At 29.8% G+C, this 19,751-nt stretch overlaps 1 long non-coding RNA gene across 1 annotated transcript; it reads right to left on the bottom strand.

The window, feature by feature from the left end:
- Nucleotides 1–3,910: 3,910 nt before the first annotated feature.
- LOC141702210 (uncharacterized) lies at nt 3,911–4,886 on the bottom strand. Its single transcript, XR_012567057.1, has 3 exons — nt 4,635–4,886; nt 4,119–4,252; nt 3,911–4,027 (listed from the first exon to the last, which is right to left on the bottom strand). It is a non-coding gene; the product is annotated as an uncharacterized LOC141702210 (long non-coding RNA).
- Nucleotides 4,887–19,751: the final 14,865 nt, after the last annotated feature.

Raw genomic sequence — 19,751 nt, forward strand, 5'->3', positions numbered from 1 at the left:
TAGTGGATGTAAGTGAGTAAAAGGTAGTGGATGTAAGTGAGTAATTAATTTCTATGTAAAAAAATTTTACATTTTTGAGTAACTTTGAAAATGTATAGAATTGAGACGGAGAGAGTGGGAAATATGCACCAATTACAAAATTCAAAAATTTATCATTTGCAATTGTGTTTTTGGATTACTAAATAAAATAATAAATTTAATAAATATTTTATTTTGATATTTATCATACAACTATAAAAAACAAACAAAAAAGTTATTTCTTTGTTTTTAAACCTTACAAAGAATATGAACTAAAAAAAATAATAGAGAAATATAAAAATTACTTGATTGAAGAATATTAGGTAAAGAAATTTCTGACAAATTTCCTAGAAATTTCTAATGTTTTATATACCATTGCCTACAACAAATCTGGCCATTTCACTACAACAAATCTGGTCATTTACGACGGTTTTTTTAAACTGAAATCGTCGTAATTGAGCCATTTACGACGGAAAAAAATCGTCGTTTTTGGTCGAGTTTTTTCGTCTCAAGATAAAATTGCGTCGCAAGTTAGGAAGTAAGAGCCCACATACTGAATAAAATAATAAATCTACTTACGACGGAATTTATCGTCGTAAGATACCAGAATACGACGAACAATAACGTCGTAAGTTATGTACTTACGATAGAAAAAACGTCGGATATTACTTTACGGGACCCACTTTTAATAAGATAAAACATAATTTACGACGGAAAAAAGCGTCGTAAGTTAGAAATTTCCGACAGAAAAATCGTCGTATTTTAGAAGGTGGGGCCTACAAGCTTTAAAATGAAAATTCAAAAAAAAATTAAATATGAAAATATATACATTACGACGGAATGTTTGAACGGAATGTTTGAAGAACAACCGTCGTAAGTTTGTTTTTCCAGAATAACCAAATAATAATTTTTCAGTATCCAACCATTTTCGGCTTCCAATTTAAATTCTAAACCTAAACCTGCCAAAATTTTATACAATCGCAAACTTAAAATAAACTCTAAAACTGCCAAAAGACAATCAACATTTATTAAAACAAAATACACAATTATCATTGTATTAAGTTTTATCAATAATTCTAAATCAAACACATTACATAATTACATTCTTTACGTCTAACTTAGAAGTAACTTATATTAAGAATGCCATGCTCTTAAATTAGGCACCCAGGGAAATATCCCTGTTGTCTTAATTCAAATATAGCTGATGAACTTGTCATGCAATCGAAACCTGAAATCAGTGGCAATTGACCTGTGCACCGAAAGAACACACACTTAGAGCACGAGAAATAATAAATGACAACATTCTATTGCTAGACACAAATCTAACACAGTAGTGACAAAAATATGTCATTTGTCTTCTGTAAACTGCAGTTTATACAAATATAGAAAAAACCATAAAATTAAGTTAAAAAAAATAATAAATCTTGTATCATGACTAAATAAGTATGGAAATCATGTTCATGTATGAGAACCATTTACAATTGGGTCAATCTATCAAATACTGCAATATGCAGAGAATTAAAAACCACACAAACACAGAAACATATCTTTGGACCCTAAATGCTTACTACTGTAAAATTAAACTTTGAACTATTTAACTATATATTTCTGTCAAACTAGCCTATTACCTGACTATTTGGAAATTAAATACACATTTCGAAAGCACTTCAGTTCTCACCAAGTTGGTACAAGCAGGGTACCATTACTGTAAACATTTGATTTAGAGCAAGTGAACTTATAATAAATCATTGACATGCAGTGTACAAAGTGAATATACTAATTGACTCAACTACTTGACTAAAAAAGCAGGAAATATATTTAGCACATGAAACTTCATACATAAACAAATTTAGGAAAATACCTGAAGAGCCAATATTTTATCTAAATTTGAAGAATCCACACCATGCAACTGGGAAATTTGACTGTTTGACTTGCAATGAGATGCAAGAATCTCCAAAACAACTTTAATTTTTGAAGAAATATAGTCACTCTGCAAAATTGACGACTTTTCAGGTTGAGATTAACTAGAAGGTTTATCAACTTGGTTATTAGATAGATACCTTCTTAGGGTAGCTTTGGAGAACACAAGATCAGGAGCAAGTTGCTAACATGTTCGCACATTATGACAATTGCATCTTTAGGTGGATGAACTATGTCTAATCTGGCTTATTTTAGTAACATCGTTATTTATGACATCTTGGTCATTATGTATTAAAAAATGTAAGATCATTTTCTTTTACATGTACACTCAGTATATATTGAACACAACACATGGGGCAATATTATATACATATATTAACTAAAGATACTACAACTAGAATAGATAATACAAGTTAATGATCACAATCAATTATAAAATAATAAGTTCCTATAACAAAATAAAAACTATCTACTTAGTAAAAAAGAAAAAAAACAACTTACAGGAAACTAAACATTCCAGGGATATTGAGATTAAATTTACCATTTCTTGTTATCAAGAACTGTTCATCAACAGGCAAATATGACTTCCTCTTGCTTGGTTCACCAGATTTCCTGCCAATCAATAGAACAAGTTTTTTTAAGAACTTTCCACCTAAACCAAGCAAAACGAACAGATAAAAAGCAATACATTTTTACCATATCCTTCACTACAACCCTATTAATCAATAGATGTACGGACTATACAGTCACATATACTGCTATAGCATATGCAATAGAGACACTGTCATTATCCCATCAAAATTCAATCCGCAATATCAATAACTAACAAGTCTGACTAAGAAAATCCGATCTGGAACTATACAGTTAATTGATTAGAAGAACAAAGTTTTTTTATGTAGCCATTCTTACATTGCTAATATATCGAATTCGAATGTCATCAATTTATTTGGATCTAATTCATTCTGGTTCACTGAATTATATAACAAATTAATTGTCTACTGGTTCAGTGTCAGTGTTTTTGGGGTTTCTGCCAACTCAATGCAGTGTTCTTATGGTCAAAGGGGAAATAGTGTACCAACTATTCTACTTACGATGAAAAAGCGTTTGTATTCAGGAGGAGGCCTTCAGGTACAATCTTCCCAAAATAAACTGATCTATAGTTGGTTTGATTATGATATGATTTTGAACGGTGTATAACATGTGATTTGCTCGAAGGCAGAAAAAAATTTTCGGATTAATGCAGAGAATACAGAAGAGGAAAGTGTTAGAAACCATTTGAACAGAGGTGTAGTAGCGCGTGGTATTGATGTACATTGTCTGGCAGGCTTAATTAAAGTATTCAGCACATTATGTTAATATCCAGTTGGCCATGATATAAGTCTCTAGTTCAGTATCGAAATATTACACATATTGTTTCTAATGTTAGGCATCCGTCCTTGACCTGATTCGTGTAAACTGTCATCAGCCAGTGAATACAGCACTTGTGTGAGATAGGAAGACTAGATGCTAGTCAGTGATGAGTTTGATTCATGGAAAAGAACTCTTGATTTAATGCTCAGTATGTCGCTAAGTTGTGAGCCTATTTTAATTATTGAGGTAGGATCCACGTAGAGAATCAATTTATAAGCGGCATAGTGCTCAGTGCATACATGCTGTTCAAGACAAACTCAATAATTCTAATGTGAAAGTATATTATCTATACTGCATATCTATGTTGTTGCGATTTAGCCATAATAAGGAAATGGTATACTGTATATATATTGTCACCTGGTTGACTACGAAAGTAACCATTTTGGTCTAGTTCGGTCTCTGTGAGTGTGTAATATAACAGGGGAAATGGTAAATCTTTCAATTGATCACCAGAGGATAGATCAAAACAGAATCACAGGTTCCTGCATCGAATATAGTTTACTATTTTACTTCTTTTAACCCAGAAAGCACTACAAGTCTACAACTTTATAGCTGATATATACCTTGATCAGATTTCTGATTCTGAACAGGTTTGCTTATAGGCTCAGCAATATCCCTTTTTATTTTCACCTTGCATGTAAGAAGAGCATCTATAGTCTGTATTCCATCTGCTACACAGCTATCAACAAACAAAAAACCAAAAGCATAAACTTTCAAGAAATGCAATGCATGAATCCAATATTATGCTAGAAAAGATAAACGTCACCAACCTTAGAGCTGACACTGCTCTTGGAACGCCACAGTACTCTTTGAAACTGTGGAGTACCTTAGATTGTGACAAGTAAAGCCCTGCGTCAAGGCCAGGTACATAAAGCATAACAACTTTGCGAATCAGGGGTTTGTTCTGCATATCGGAAGACAACTCAGTATTACACACACCAAAAATATTGAATATGATATGCAAGTGCCAATCTGGAAAAAAAATATCCTTCTTAAACAAAGAAATTGTAATATTGAACTATATTAGCTGATTTGTTATTTATTGATATTTTCCCACAAGACTGTTCTTCACAATTCAAATTATTTTGTATTCTCTAAGCAACACAAACAAAAACAAATAAATACAAATCTACCAGATAAATCACTACAAGAAAATCAGTAGCTAATTATAGTACAATTTACAAAATCCACCCAAATATATATACAAAGAGAGGGAAAGAGAGGGGGAAGGAGAGAGGGAGAGAGAGATATATGAGCATAGAGAGAGGGGAGAGAGATATGCATACCAGGAAGAGAGAGAGAGAGAGAGAGAGAGAAAGAGAGAGAGAGACGCCTTCCTTGAATCCAAAAATAAGCCCCAAAGCCCTAGTTTTGAAGACGGACTAAAACCCCAAATTGAAGTCAAATTTAAATCCTAAACAAAACCATAACTAAAGCCCCAGTGAAAGAAGCATACGAATCAACCAAAGGAGGCTAGAAATAAAGTAAACATTTATGTATATATAGATTTTGCATAACCAGGAGAGGAGGGAGGGAGAAAGAGAGGGGAAGAGTGAAGGGGAGAGAGAGAAGCAAGAAAGAGAAAATGAAAATAAATTCAGATCTGAAGCAATTAGATTATTACACTGTCCTGTTTCTCAAAAGGCGTGGTGTTTTATTTTGGAAAAATCAGAAATAAAGGTCCATTTGCCCGGTTAATTTTCACTTATGTTTCAATAAATTTTTTATTAAAATTTAAGTAGATTAAATATTGATAATTATTTTAAATATAAATAAATATATTTGGCTTTAATTTGGCTTGTCATTTTAACAGTCAAACTCGAGTTTGACTGTTACAACTAACTACTGTTTACTTTTGAATTTGTGTTTCGATTATTTTAAAAATATTTCTCAACAATCCAACCGTATGGATGTCAATAGATATATATATTAGTGATATAACCAAAATTTCATATCAAAATAATTTTATTTGGTTTGACATTTTAACAGTCAAACATGATTTTGACTAATACATCTGATTAGTGTTTACTTTTGAATTTGTGTAACATTTATTTTAAAATAATTTTTCAATGATTCAACCATATGGATGTCAATATATATATATATATATATTAGTGATATAACCAAAATTTCATATCAAAATAATTTTATTTGGTTTGACCTTTTAACAGTCAAGCATTAGTTTGACTAGTACAGCTAACTAGTGTTGAATCTTGAATTAAGATTTTGATTATTTTAAAAATATTTTTCAACGATCCAACGGTATGGATGTCAATAGATAAATATATTAGTGATATAACCAAAATTGCATATCAAAATAATTTTATTTGGTTTGACATTTTAACAGTCAAGTATCAGTTCGACTAATACAACTAACTAGTGTTGAATCCTCAATTAGTGTTACGATTATTTTAAAAATATTTTTCAATAATCCAACCGTATGGATGTCAATAGATAAATATATTAGTGATATAACCAAAATTTTATATCAAAATAATTTTATTTGGTTTGCCATTTTAACAGTCAAGCATCAGTTCGACTAGTACAGCTAACTAGTGTTGAATCCTGAATTAGTGTTACGATTATTTTAAAAATATTTTTCAATAATCCAACCATATGGATGTCAATAGATATATATATTAGTGATGTACCCAAAATTTCATATCAAAATAATTTTATTTGGTTTGACATTTTAACAGTCAAGCATCAGTTTGACTAGTACAACTAACTAGTGTTGAATCCTGAATTAGTGTTACGATTATTTTAAAAATATTTTTCAATAATCCAACCATATAGATGTCAATAGATAAATATATTAGTGATATAACCAAAATTTTATATCAAAATAATTTTATTTGGTTTGAAAATATTTTTCAATAATCCAACCGTATGGATGTCAATAGATATATATATTAGTGATGTACCCAAAATTTCATATCAAAATAATTTTATTTGGTTTGACATTTTAACAGTAAGCATCAGTTTGACTAGTACAGCTAACTAGTGTTGAATCTTGAATTAATGTTTCGATTATTTCAAAAATATTTTTCAACGATCCAACCGTATGGATGTAAAGAGATATATATATATATATATTATTGATATAACAATATGTAGTCACTAATAATACTTGTAATTAAAAGAAAAAGAGAAACAATAGGTCATAAATAAATGCTTTTAATAAAAAAGGGCCAAAAACAATATAAATGAATTTTATAATCTTTTGAGCATATTTTGTGATTATAATATAATAGGTAATTAAGATTGGAGGCCATGGAAAAATCATTTTAGAGGAGAACTTAGAAATCATATAATCATTAATTAGAATATAACTTATGATGTCTATATCTCACTTGTGTACTTTCTAAATACCTGTTTGTATTAATTTCACCTATATTAACTTACGACCAAATATGTCACATTGGATGAGTCTGAGTCGGAAATGACTTTTCGATCTATGATAATGGTCATTACGGATCAAAAAGGTAATAAATAACTTTTTCATTTTCTTGAGTATGGGTCCCACCCACATTTACGTGGCAGCAACGTGAATGTTTAATAAAGTTTGATAACCGACCAAGTTTTTGATTACTTTTAAATCTACAATTCACCTTTGCTTGGTCCCGGTTTTTCCTACTTGGCATGTATGTGCCACATGTCACGGTTGACTAGGATGTCACGGTGGTCCGTGTCAACTTTGGTTTGTTGGTCTTTTTCATGTTTATAGACAAACAAAGAAATATTTTCATCAATTATATCCGATCACAATGTAACCGACCAACTTCATAAGAAATATTGTTGAAAATGGTCATAAATAGTCTATTTTGATCATTTTTGTATTACACCATTTTATTTTTTGGAAAAACACTAATATATTATTTGAAATTATATAATATAATATATTTGCACTAAGATGTTTTTTTATAAATTACATAATGTGGTTGAAAAAAAATTGTTGTATTTAGTACCAATTCTTTACTCCTATAAATTGTTTAACTTAATTAATTTAGAAATACATATTTCATAAAAAATAAGTAAATTAGCTTTAAAAGTTCAAATTTGAATGATTCATGTAGAACTTTTAAATATTACTCTCTCGGTCCCTTTGAAATATATACAAATGGTTTGGTATTAAGAAATAGTGTAATTTTGAAGAAAAAAAGTAAGAAAATTGAGTAAAGTGATGGTACTCATCAATATTATTTATATATATATATATATATATATATATGGGGCTACTCTAATATAAACCTCCTTATAATGAAAACTAAAAACTAAAATAATTTTTTTGTTAAATCACGTCAAAACATGGCACATATGGAGAAAAATACAGTGAAGTCGGATTTCAAAAAAAGTTCACCGATTAACGGGAAAAATTAAATAAAAAACGGAGGGGAAAAACTAGAATTATGTGTAGGAGGGAGCATATATATCGTGTGTACTACATCTAGGGGGCCCTTGGATTAGATTGATCTAAGGGCTGATATTAGTTTCTAGTTTTTATTTTAATTTTAGTATCTATTTGATTATTTGTATATATATATATATAACTAGTGAGTAGTTAATTTCTATATAACAAAATTTTATAATTCTGAGTCACTTTGAAAATTTATAGAATTGAGACGGAGAGAGTGGGAAATATGCACCAATTACAAAATTCAAAAATTTATCATTTGCAATTGTGTTTTTGGATTACTAAATAAAATAATAAATTTAATAAATATTTTATTTTGATATTTATCATACAACTATAAAAAACAAACAAAAAAGTTATTTCTTTGTTTTTAAACCTTACAAAGAATATGAACTAAAAAAAATAATAGAGAAATATAAAAATTACTTGATTGAAGAATATTAGGTAAAGAAATTTCTGACAAATTTCCTAGAAATTTCTAATGTTTTATATACCATTGTCTACAACAAATCTGGCCATTTCACTACAATAAATCTGGCAATTTACGACGGTTTTTTTGAACTGAAATCGTCGTAAGCCATTTATGACGGAAAAAAATCGTCATTTTTGGTCGAGTAGTAAGTTCGTTTTTTCGTCTCAAGATAAAATTGCGTCGCAAGTTAGGAAGTAGGAGCCCACATACTGAATAAAATAATAAATCTACTTACGACGGAATTTATCGTCGTAAGATACCAGAATACGACGAACAATAACGTCGTAAGTTATGTACTTACGACAGAAAAAACGTCGGATATTACTTTACGGGACCCACTTTTAATAAGATAAAACATAATTTACGACGGAAAAAAGCATCGTAAGTTAGAAATTTCCGACAGAAAAATCATCCTATTTTAGAAGGTGGGGCCTACAAGCTTGAAAATGAAAATTCAAAAAAAAATTAAATATGAAAATATATACATTACGACGGAATGTTTGAACGGAATGTTTGAAGAACAACCGTCGTAAGTTTGTTTTTCCAGAATAACCAAATACTAATTTTTCAGTATCCAACCATTTTCGGCTTCCAATTTAAATTCTAAACCTAAACCTGCCAAAATTTTATACAATCGCAAACTCAAATTAAACTCTAAAACTGCCAAAAGACAATCAACATTTATTAAAACAAAATACACAATTATCATTGTATTAAGTTTTATCAATAATTCTAAATCAAACACATTACATAATTATATTCTTTACGTCTAACTTAGAAGTAACTTATATTATGAATGCCATGCTCTTAAATTAGGCGCCTAGGGAAATATCCCTGTTGTCTTAATTCAAATATAGCTGATGAACTTGTCATGAAATCGAAACCTGGAATCAGTGGCAATTGACCTGTGCACCGAAAGAACACACACTTAGAGCACGAGAAATAATAAACGACAACATTCTATTGCTAGACACAAATCTAACACAGTAGTGATAAAAATATGTCATTTGTCTTCAGCAAACTGCAATTTATACAAATATAGAAAAAACCATAAAGTTAAGTTAAAAAAAAATAATAAATCTTGTATCATGACTAAATAAGTATGAAAATCATGTTCATGTATGAGAACCATTTATAATTGGGTCAATCTATCAAATACTGCAATATGCAGAGAATTAAAAATCACACAAACACAGAAACATATCTTTGGACCCTAAATGCTTACTACTGTAAAATTAAACTTTGAACTATTTAACTATATATTCCTGTCAAACTAGCCTATTACCTGACTATTTGGAAATTAAATACACATTTCGAAAGCACTTCAGTTCTCACCAAGTTGGTACAAGCAGGGTACCATTATTGTAAACATTTGATTTAGAGCAAGTGAACTTATAATAAATCATTGACATGCAGTGTACAAAGAGAATATACTAATTGACTCAACTACTTGACTAAAAAAGCAGGACATATATTTAGCACAGGAAACTTCATACATAAACAAATTTAGGAAAATACCTGAAGAGCCAATATTTTATCTAAATTTGAAGAATCCACACCATGCAACTGGGAAATTTGACTGTTTGACTTGCAATGAGATGCAAGAATCTCTAAAACAGCTTTAATTTTTGAAGAAATATAGTCACTCTGCAAAATTGACGACTTTTCAGGTTGAGATTAACTAGAAGGTTTATCAACTTGGTTATTAGATAGATACCTTCTTAGGGTAGCTTTGGAGAACACAAGATCAGGAGCAAGTTGCTAACATGTTCGCACATTGTGACAATTGCATCTTTAGGTGGATGAACTCTGTCTAATGTGGCTTATTTTAGTAACATCGTTATTTATGACATCTTGGTCATTATGTATTAAAAAATGTAAGATCATTTTCTTTTACATGTACACTCAGTATATATTGAACACAACACATGGGGCAATATTATATACATATATTAACTAAAGATACTACAAGTAGAATAGATAATACAAGTTAATGATCACAATCAATTATAAAATAATAAGTTCCTATAACAAAATAAAAACTATCTACTTAGTAAAAAAGAAAAAAAACAACTTACAGGAAACTAAACATTCGAGGGATATTGAGATTAAATTTACCATTTCTTGTTATCAAGAACTGTTCATCAACAGGCAAGTATGACTTCCTCTTGCTTGGTTCACCAGATTTCCTGCCAATCAATAGAACAAGTTTTTTTAAGAACTTTCCACCTAAACCAAGCAAAACGAACAGATAAAAAGCAATACATTTTTACCATATCCTTCACTACAACCCTATTAATCAATAGATGTACGGACTATACAGTCACATATACTGCTATAGCATATGCAATAGAGACACTGTCATTATCCCATCAAAATTCAATCCGCAATATCAATAACTAACAAGTCTGACTAAGAAAATCCGATCTGGAACTATACAGTTAATTGATTAGAAGAACAAAGTTTTTTTATGTAGCCATTCTTACATTGTTAATATATCGAATTCGAATGTCATCAATTTATTTGGATCTAATTCATTCTGGTTCACTGAATTATATAACAAATTAATTGTCTACTGGTTCAGTGTCAGTGTTTTTGGGGTTTCTGCCAACTCAATGCAGTGTTCTTATGGTCAAAGGGGAAATAGTGTACCAACTATTCTACTTACGATGAAAAAGCGTTTGTATTCAGGAGGAGGCCTTCAGGTACAATCTTCCCAAAATAAACTGATCTATAGTTGGTTTGATTATGATATGATTTTGAACGGTGTATAACATGTGATTTGCTCGAAGGCAGAAAAAAATTTCCGGATTAATGTAGAGAATACAGAAGAGGAAAGTGTTAGAAACCATCTGAACAGAGGTGTAGTAGCGCGTGGTATTGATGTACATTGTCTGGCAGGCTTAATTAAAGTATTCAGCACATTATGTTAATATCCAGTTGGCCATGATATAAGTCTCTAGTTCAGTATCGAAATATTACACATATTGTTTCTAATGTTAGGCATCCGTCCTTGACCTGATTCGTCTAAACTGTCATCAGCCAGTGAATACAGCACTTGTGTGAGATAGGAAGACTAGATGTTAGTCAGTGTTGAGTTTGATTCATGGAAAAGAACTCTTGATTTAATGCTCAGTATGTCGCTAAGTTGTGAGCCTATTTTAATTATTGAGGTAGGATCCACGTAGAGAATCAATTTATAAGCGGCATAGTGCTCAGTGCATACATCCTGTTCAAGACAAACTTAATAATTCTAATGTGAAAGTATATTATCTATACTGCATATCTATGTTGTTGCGATTTAGCCATAATAAGGAAATGGTATACTGTATATATATTGTCACCTGGTTGACTATGAAAGTAACCATTTTGGTCTAGTTCGGTCTCTGTGAGTGTGTAATATAACAGGGGAAATGGTAAATCTTTCAAGTGATCACCAGAGGATAGATCAAAACAGAATCACAGGTTCCTGCATCGAATATAGTTTACTATTTTACTTCTTTTAACCCAGAAAGCACTACAAGTCTACAACTTTATAGCAGATATATACCTTGATCAGATTTCTGATTCTGAACAGGTTTGCTTATAGGCTCAGCAATATCCCTTTTTATTTTCACCTTGCATGTAAGAAGAGCATCTATAGTCTGTATTCCATCTGCTACACAGCTATCAACAAACAAAAAACCAAAAGCATAAACTTTCAAGAAATGCAATGCATGAATCCAATATTATGCTAGAAAAGATAAACGTCACCAACCTTAGAGCTGACACTGCTCTTGGAATGCCACAGTACTCTTTGAAACTGTGGAGTACCTTAGATTGTGACAAGTAAAGACCTGCGTCAAGGCCAGGTACATAAAGCATAACAACTTTGTGAATCAGGGGTTTGTTCTGCATATCGGAAGACAACTCAGCATTACACACACCAAAAATATTGAATATGATATGCAAGTGCCAATCTGGAAAAAAAAAATCCTTCTTAAACAAAGAAATGGTAATATTAAACTATATTAGCTGATTTGTTGTTTATTGATATTTTCCCACAAGACTGTTCTTCACAATTCAAATTATTTTGTATTCTCTAAGCAACACAAACAAAAACAAATAAATACAAATCTACCAGATAAATCACTACAAGAAAATCAGTAGCTAATTACAGTACAATTTACAAAATCCGCGCAAATATATATACAAAGAGAGGGAAAGAGAGGGGGAAGGAGAGAGGGAGAGAGAGATATATGAGCATAGAGAGAGGGGAGAGAGATATGCATACCAGGAAGAGAGAGAGAGAGAGAAAGAGAGAGAGAGACGCCTTCCTTGAATCCAAAAATAAGCCCCAAAGCCCTAGTTTTGAAGACGGACTAAAACCCCAAATTGAAGTCGAATTTAAACCCTAAACGAAACCATAACTAAAGCCCCAGTGAAAGAAGCATACGAATCAACCAAAGGAGGCTAGAAATAAAGTAAACATTTATGTATGTATAGATTTTGCATAACCATGAGAGGAGGGAGGGAGAAAGAGAGGGGAAGAGTGAAGGGGAGAGAGAGAAGCAAGAAAGAGAAAATGAAAATAAATTCAGATCTGAAGCAATTAGATTATTACACTGTCCTGTTTCTCAAAAGGCGTGGTGTTTTATTTTGGAAAAATCAGAAATAAAGGTCCATTTGCCCCTTTAATTTTCACTTATGTTTCAATAAATTTTTTATTAAAATTTAAGTAGATTAAATATTGATAATTATTTTAAATATAAATAAATATATTTGGCTTTAATTTGGCTTGTCATTTTAACAGTCAAACTCGAGTTTGACTAGTACAACTAACTACTGTTTACTTCTGAATTTGTGTTTCGATTATTTTAAAAATATTTCTCAACAATCCAACCGTATGGATGTCAATAAATATATATATTAGTGATATAACCAAAATTTCATATCAAAATAATTTTATTTGGTTTGACATTTTAACAGTCAAACATGATTTTGACTAATACATCTAATTAGTGTTTACTTTTGAATTTGTGTTATATTTATTTTAAAAATATTTTTCAACGATCCAACAATATGGATGTCAATATATATATATATATTAGTGATATAACCAAAATTTCATATCAAAATAATTTTATTTGGTTTGACCTTTTAACAGTCAAGCATCAGTTTGACTAGTACAGCTAACTAGTGTTGAATCTTGAATTAAGGTTTCGATTATTTTAAAAATATTTTTCAACGATCCAATGGTATGGATGTCAATAGATAAATATATTAGTGATATAACCAAAATTGCATATCAAAATAATTTTATTTGGTTTGACATTTTAACAGTCAAGTATCAGTTCGACTAGTACAACTAACTAGTGTTGAATCCTCAATTAGTGTTACGATTATTTTAAAAATATTTTTCAATAATCCAACCGTATGGATGTCAATAGATAAATATATTAGTGATATAACCAAAATTTTATATCAAAATAATTTTATTTGGTTTGCCATTTTAACAGTCAAGCATCAGTTCGACTAGTACAGCTAACTAGTGTTGAATCCTGAATTAGTGTTACGATTATTTTAAAAATAATTTTCAATAATCCAACCGTATGGATGTCAATAGATATATATATTAGTGATGTACCCAAAATTTCATATCAAAATAATTTTATTTGGTTTGACATTTTAGCAGTCAAGCATCAGTTTGACTAGTACAATTAACTAGTGTTGAATCCTGAATTAGTGTTATGATTATTTTAAAAATATTTTTCAATAATCCAACCGTATAGATGTCAATAGATAAATATATTAGTGATATAACCAAAATTTTATATCAAAATAATTTTATTTGGTTTGCCATTTTAACAGTCAAGCATCAGTTCGACTAGTACAGCTAACTAGTGTTGAATCCTGAATTAGTGTTACGATTATTTTAAAAATATTTTTCAATAATCCAACCGTATGGATGTCAATAGATATATATATTAGTGATGTACCCAAAATTTCATATCAAAATAATTTTATTTGGTTTGACATTTTAACAGTCAAGCATCAGTTTGACTAGTACAGCTAACTAGTGTTGAATCTTGAATTAGTGTTTCGATTATTTTAAAAATATTTTTCAACGATCCAACCTTATGGATGTCAATAGATATATATATTAGTGATATAACAATATGTAGTCACTAATAATACTTGTAATTAAAAGAAAAAGGGATACAATAGGTCATAAATAAATGCTTTTAATAAAAAAGGGCCAAAAACAATATAAATGAATTTTATAATCTTTTGAGCATATTTTGTGATTATAATATAATAGGTAATTAAGGTTGGAGGCCATGGAAAAATCATTTTAGAGGAGAACTTAGAAATCATATAATCATTAATTAGAATATAATTTATGATGTCTATATCTCACTTGTGTACTTTCTAAATACCTGTTTGTATTAATTTCACCTATATTAACTTACGACCAAATATGTCACATTGGATGAGTCTGAGTCGGAAATGACTTTTCGATCTATGATAATGGTCATTACGGATCAAAAAGGTAATAAATAACTTTTTCATTTTCTTGAGTATTGGTCCCACCCATTTACATGGCAGCAACGTGAATGTTTAATAAAGTTTGATAACCGACCAAGTTTTTGGTTACTTTTAAATCTACAATTCACCTTTGCTTGGTCCCGGTTTTTCCTACTTGGCATGTATGTGCCACATGTCACGCTTGACTAGAATGTCACGGTGGTCCGTGTCAACTTTGGTTTGTTGGTCTTTTTCATGTTTATAGACAAACAAAGAAATATTTTCATCAATTATATCCGATCACAATGTAACCGACCAACTTCATAAGAAATATTGTTGAAAATGGTCATAAATAGTCTATTTTGATCATTTTTGTATTACACCATTTTATTTTTTGGAAAAACACTAATATATTATTTGAAATTATATAATATAATATATTTGCACTAAGATGTTTTTTTATAAATTACATAATGTGGTTGAAAAAAAATTGTTGTATTTAGTACCAATTCTTTACTCCTATAAATTGTTTAACTTAATTAATTTAAAAATACATATTTCATAAAAAATAAGTAAATTAGTTTTAAAAGTTCAAATTTGAATGATTCATGTAGAACTTTTAAATATTACTCTCTCGGTCCCTTTGAAATATATACAAATGGTTTGGTATTAAGAAATAGTGTAATTTTGAAGAAAAAAAGTAAGAAAATTGAGTAAAGTGATGGTACTCATCAATATTATATATATATAGGGGGCTACTCTAATACAAACCTCCTTATAATGAAAACTAAAAACTAAAATAATTTTTTTGTTAAATCACGTCAAAACATGGCACATATGGAGAAAAATACAGTGAAGTCGGATTTCAAAAAAAGTTCACCGATTAACGGAAAAAATTAAATAAAAAACGGAGGGGAAAAACTAGAATTATGTGTAGGAGGGAGCATATATATCGTGTGTACTACATCTAGGGGGCCCTTGGATTAGATTGATTTAAGGGCTGATATTAGTTTCTAGTTTTTATTTTAATTTTAGTTTCTATTTGATTATTTGTATATATATATATATATAACTAGTGAGTAGTTAATTTCTATATAACAAAATTTTACAATTCTGAGTCACTTTGAAATTGTATAGAATTGAGACTGAGAGAGTGGGAAATATGCACGGATTACAAAATTCAATAATTTATCATTTGTAATTGTGTTTTTGGATTACTAAATAAAATAATAAATTTAATAAATATTTTATTTTGATATTTATCATACAACTATAAAAAACAAACAAAAAAGTAATTTTTTGTTTTTAAACCTTACAAAGAATATGAACTAAAAAAAATAATAGACAAATAGAAAAATTACTTGATTGAAGAATATTAGTAAAGAAATTTCTAAGAAATTTCCTACAAATTTCTAATGTTTTATACACCAGCCCCTATATAAACTTAAGGGTGTTGCACATACTCCATAATCCGTAATTCCTTGACGGCCGCCCCAATCTTACCATATTCCACAACTTCAAAATTTAGTATATGACCAACCAATTGAGCTGCAAAGATGGTGAGGAGAGCGGATCAGGGGAAGACATCAGGGTCTTTGTGCTAAAGGTACAACTAATTTCTAATAAATAAGATTTTGATTTGCTTTGTATTATAGGTTGACACTTTTAATCCTTAAATTTTTTCATATGTGTAACTTTATCAGGGATTGTTCATTATACATCAAAGATCTGGGGAGGTATACATACTAATTCCCTTTTTGATTCTTTTATATTGATTTTTATTTATTTTTATTAAAATAGTGTAATGTTTTGCACAGGAGGTGATAGGAAAGGTCACCCTATCACAGTTGCGGCTAAAGGGAGTTCTGCATAATCTTGCCCCAAAACTCGAAAAAGTGCGGCAGCCATCACAGTTGACCCCACTGTAGCAGCACAATATATCCGTCTGTTTTGCCCCTTCTTCCCATAAACCATGTCTCGTATTAGGTCATCTGATTCGAATGAGGGTGTCATCTGATTGTCCAAGGAGGTCGTAGTCATCCTCTTTGTCACTGTCCTTGTTGTACTAATTTTTTTATTATCTATTATCTTTTAAATTCAAGCAATGTAATCGTAGTAACCGGTTTGGAAATAATAGATAAATTAGTATCATGTTAATTATTATTAATCAAATATTGTTAAATTTGTGAGGATCTATAAGCAGATATCTTAAATTGATAATATTAGTTATCTCTTGTATACATTACTCAAAACTATAACAAAGAAGAGTTTATTTCATTTACTTTTATATAAATTATATAGCCATAACATCTTTTTATTGATTATTAACTATAAATTAAATTTTTAAAATTGAAATAAGTAACAATTACTTTATATAGACAAAAGTTTTAAATAATATCTATCCAACATTCCTATCAAGCAAAGTCTATATAATATGTAATATATCAATTGTATAATAATTTCAAACTAATTTTACTTTACTTATAAGTATTGTTTTGTATGTGTTTAAAAGCCTAGCACGTGTGGAGATAAATTTAAAATAAATTTAGTTGGCCAACAATCATCCAAAACAAAAATAAACTGCAAAAAACCCAAAATTTAATATATAAAATAAATTTCTAATCCACAATTAAATTCAAATGTAAACAAAAACAATATGTAATCACAAAGAAATGCTTTTAATTAAAAGAAAATGAGAAAAAAAATGATAAGTAGTGCACCAATAACATCTAATTATGTAAAAAAAGATTAGAAAAATAAAATTATTAATATTATATAGGGATATAAAAATATAAATGAATTTGAGGATCTCTTGAACACATTTTCAATTATAATATAATAGGTAATTAAGGTTGTAGGCCATGCGAAAATCCTTTCACACGAGAGTATAAAAATCATATAATCATTAATTAGCTTATAATTCTTCTATGTCATTGTGAAATAATGATGAAAATGCCTATGTCTATAGCATTCTTGGAAAACTCTACACTTTCTTCGAACCACCCCTTTTCTTGATTGACCAATTTATTTATTTATTTTTTTCCAAATTTATAGCAGATTTCATTAAAAACATGAAAAAAATTCAATCGGTACAAACCCCCAATTCATCATGCAACCAGGTTGAAAAACAAATAGACGAACTAAATAATTAGCCTCTTTGTTTTCGGATTGCTTAACTGACTGAATACAAATATTATGAAAATTAAAAATAAAGATAATGGTTTCTCGAGTGATCCAGCCTGCATCTCCACCGAAAACAGTAGTTTCACAATTGCCCTCACATTAATTCCATGGATCGTACAATGTTCGGAGGACTCAATTGCAAAAACTGAGAGGGCCCTCGTGTTATGAACAAAAATATTTTGTGAGAGGTGAGCACATGCGCTTTTCACTACCGTATCAAAAGCACCCCAACTATCTACCTGCCGGACACCATCTATTTTTGAACATAATCCAATATTTATTGAAAGGAAGTTAAAAACAAATGATAAAAATGTTGTATGGATGCAGAGAGAGGATGAAGATAGAGATGAAGATGGGTTGAAGGGTGAAGATGGGTAGAAGGGTGAAGATGGGGCGGCCGACTCTCATCGAGAGAGAGGGAGAACTGATTGACCAATTTTTTAATACTATTTTTGACATATAATTCTAAACACTCTTTAGCCTTTCCGGGTTTTTGCATCTTCAAATGCCTTAATTAATAGAAAGAACTTAGGTGTGTGTAATGTACATAATTATAAAAATAAAAATAACATACAACAAACTTCTTGGTAACTTCTTCAGCCTATTTCGAATTTTGTGCAAGAATGGCAATACACGTGTATGCCCAACTTCCCATTTTGAACGAATAGTCGCGTTCAATATCTTCACTGTTGTATCATTGTGTATACTTTAAAATTAATTTTAATGTAGTCAGTCATAAACACAAAAGCTTCATAATCTATGAGCTAATCTTATTCATATTTTTCACATACATTTTGAAGTTGAATGAGATTTATACGATAAACATATATAAATAATTACTGTCCCACTTGGAATTTGATGCGGCATGGTGTTCTTGGGTTATTTTCCCTAAACTTGCGATCGGAATATGATCTAGGTCATTTCCATGCCCGGGTCTCTATATTGGTCTTACAAGTGTTTTTGGTAATCTTACGGGTGTTCTGATTGCGTGGAGAAGGTAGACTAGGTGTTCGTAAAATAACACAAGTTCTTCGACTAAGTCCACGACCACATCCCATGTCTCTAATTAGCATTTTCCCTGCATACTACAAAGTAATTAGAAAATATTTCCAAGTAATTAGATATCATTCATGCAAGATACTAAATATAACAAAAAAAACATAATTTCCAAGTCAGATAAATCGTCAAAATAATGAAAAACTAATAAAACAAGATCAAAAGCATTGATAAAATTCTACATACTCTCATTTCATATCATACGATTAAACTTAGAAATCTTAATTCGTATTCGTAAATACAACTAATAGAGAACTAACAACATTAAAACCATATCAAATAAAGACGCAAATAAACCCCCCTCTAGCTCTTACGCAAACATAGGTATACATAATCGAAACTTGATGTACATGACACAAAATAACAATACAACTTACTAATTGTATAATTTACATATTTTATTCATATTAAATCATAAAAAATGAACAATAACAACTAATGAAGCTCAAAAAACTAAAGTCTTTGAAGAACATATAACAGTGAGATTTAACTCTTACCAAGTTCATAAAAAATTTATAAAATATAGATGAAAAATACATTCGGTTATTAGTTTACTATAGAGAGCCACGTTTATTCTCTCCTTCTCCATCATACTTATACATATATATGTATAAACATGAATACACTGTACACATAAAAAAATCATATGAACAACACAATTGAAACAAATTAAGACAGTCACATTCATTCTCTCTATATATCACACTCATACCTATAAATATATATATATATAAATAAAAATGCATATATATGTATAAAGAGGAACAAAAG

This window comes from Apium graveolens, unplaced genomic scaffold (genome assembly GCF_009905375.1).
Source record: "Apium graveolens cultivar Ventura unplaced genomic scaffold, ASM990537v1 ctg4791, whole genome shotgun sequence".
Taxonomy (NCBI): domain Eukaryota; kingdom Viridiplantae; phylum Streptophyta; class Magnoliopsida; order Apiales; family Apiaceae; genus Apium; species Apium graveolens.